Below are 2,500 nucleotides of genomic sequence, written 5' to 3'. Positions count from 1 at the left end.
AGAATGAATAGATCCAATATGGAGGTCCCACATAACCTCACTAAATCACCTTTACTATACCCTATTAAGGCCCTAGCATTTTCCCGCTCAATATAGCTTGTCCTGATCTCCCATGATAACAATGGTTCCGACATAGAGCGAAAAGAACTCCAATAATGCCATCATGTTTGAACAGAGCTATAGCAGCAAAACACACCTAATCATCTCAACAAATGAAGATACAGGGATCCTGAAGCACAAAACTAGCTTTTACTAGTTGTTGACAAAAGCAGAAGGTTATACAATGTATAGTTTCCTAGAGCAGTATCTGGTTTGTGGGTGTTGGTAATACACATATTGTTAAGTATATTGTACCACGTTTGCCACCTTGTTCCAATCAAAATGTTTTGATTAGACATGAACAATTGCACATATACATAACAGAGTAAACTTTCCAATTCCATTAAACCTGAAACAATAACAGGTTGGGTGGGGGTTACACTTAATAATGTCAGGAGCTCTCAAAGCATTTCCATAGACAGTGGATTTACATCTTGACAGTCATAAGATACAGAGAATTTGATACCACTTCCAAGGCACACAATGTACTCCGATAATTGCATTGGAGACTCACATGCATAACAATAAAGGTCAGGCTATTTCAGTCAGCAACACTTTAAACTGCATGTACAATCCAGCTGAAGCCTAAATTGGATTTATGACTCTCCACTGAATTATTCAATAGGCAATCAAATTACATCTCAGGAAAAATGCCTGTTTAAAACAACAACTCTCACTTTGTTTTCTTGGTGTAATGATGTGTTTAAATTGCATTAAGACAATGAAATGAAACCTAATGAACTCTGAGTTCATTAGCAGTCATTACGAGGCTCGCCATTTCATTGATTAAGTGTCCTACCAACTCACAATACATTTCAGCATAATAATGATTTTACCAATGTATAAAAACAGACCAAACATGGCCAAATTAATTCATTCACTCACATTTATTTTTACAAATAGTTGTAAGTTCCTATCCCTAATCATAAATCTATGACTCTAAGTCTACATTTATCTGGTAATAATAAGACGTATTAATATAAAGGGTACTTGTAGGGTACTACAAGCGTCATTTAAAGATTCTTTAAGGCACTGACATGGATTGCTTGGCATTAACTCAGGAGAGACATTGTGATTTGCTATTAAGTTTAATGAGGAGAAATCAACAGCCAATGGTACAGAGTGCTATAATCTCAGAGACTGTAATAGCAGGGGCCTGGTGTGTGAATGCTAATTGCAAAAAAACTGAGAGCATTTATGCTTAAAACAAGATGTGCTCATAAAAAAATCTTATCTCGCTGAGAGTATTGTGTGTGTGTTTTTTGCTGCTGTTTTAACAGTACTCAGACGCCAAGGCATAAACATGGCCATAATGGAGGAGTGAAACATGGAGGGGTGGTGTGTGTGTGTATGTGTGTGTGTGTGTGTGTGTGTGTGTGTGTGTGTGTGAGAGAGGGAGAGAGAGAGAGAGAGAGAGAGAGAGAGGAAGAGAGAGAGAAAGCTATGAGTGCCTGCATGCAGACTCCTGGGATAGCTCTCGTGGCAGCAGCCGCATCCTCAGGGCTTCCTCTTTCCTTCCCCTCATTCGCTCTCTCAGTCTTTCCTTCCCCTCCCTCCCTCCCTCTCTCCCTGTGTTTTTTCTCTCTCGTGGCGTGCCATGCAGCATTGCCCTGCTCTCTTGCTCTCTCTCCCTCTTCCTCTCCTCCCTCCTGTGCTATACTGTTTCACACTTGACCTTTTTTTTCTCCTTTTATCTCCTGATCCTTCCATCTTCTCTCTTCCTCCTCTTCCTCTCTTGGTGTGCCATCTGTGGAAAAATGCTCCACTCTCATCTTCTGCACAGCACTCCTGTGCTGCACCTGCAGCAACTCTTTCACATTTCACCTCTGTTATTTTCTCTCTGTTGTGTTTCTTCCTCTCTCTCTCTCTAAATCTCTATTGTGTTAGTCTCTCTCTCACTTTCTCTAGATTCTCATATGCTTGGGCTCTCTATCTGCCCCCTTCTTCCTTCTTTCTTTTTTCTCTCTCTCCCCACTCTCCATATTCACTCCCTCTCTCTCGCTTTCTCTTATTCTCTTGCTGCCCCATCCCTCTCTCATTCCGTCTCCCTCTCTCCCCCCACCCTCTCCTGTGAGTGTTTCTCCCTGAGGGGGCACTCTTGCTGCTCTCTGGATCGGTGGCTCTTGGCCATAGTGTGCTTTCATTAACCCAGATCTATTTCAGCAGTCAGGAGCACTGAGGCTCTGTGCCACTGTACGTGTGTGTGTGTGTGTGTGTGTGTGTGTGTGTGTGTGTATGTGTATGTGTCTGAATATGCAACTGTGTAAGTCTACGAATGAGCCAGTCAGTGTGTGGATGTGTGTGTTTGTGTGGATGTGTGGATGTGTGTGTGTGTGTGTGTGTGTGTGTGCGTGTGTGTTTGCATGCTATGCTGTAGAAATGTAAGAGTTTGGTGTGTTTT

The 2,500-nt window shown here is 42.0% G+C and overlaps 1 protein-coding gene across 2 annotated transcripts in view; it reads right to left on the bottom strand.

Moving 5' to 3' along the window:
* Positions 1–2,500, bottom strand: part of lin7a (lin-7 homolog A (C. elegans)) — a 35,842-nt gene that overhangs the window by 18,645 nt on the left and 14,697 nt on the right. The gene's annotated exons all lie outside the window — the stretch shown is intronic.

Source organism: Alosa pseudoharengus, unplaced genomic scaffold (genome assembly GCF_046254945.1).
Source record: "Alosa pseudoharengus isolate Yale_2024_CS ecotype anadromous, Long Island Sound unplaced genomic scaffold, YU_APseudo_1.1 YU_APseudo_1.1_scf_20, whole genome shotgun sequence".
Classification (NCBI taxonomy): domain Eukaryota; kingdom Metazoa; phylum Chordata; class Actinopteri; order Clupeiformes; family Clupeidae; genus Alosa; species Alosa pseudoharengus.
This window is presented reverse-complemented; position numbering and strand designations above follow the sequence as displayed.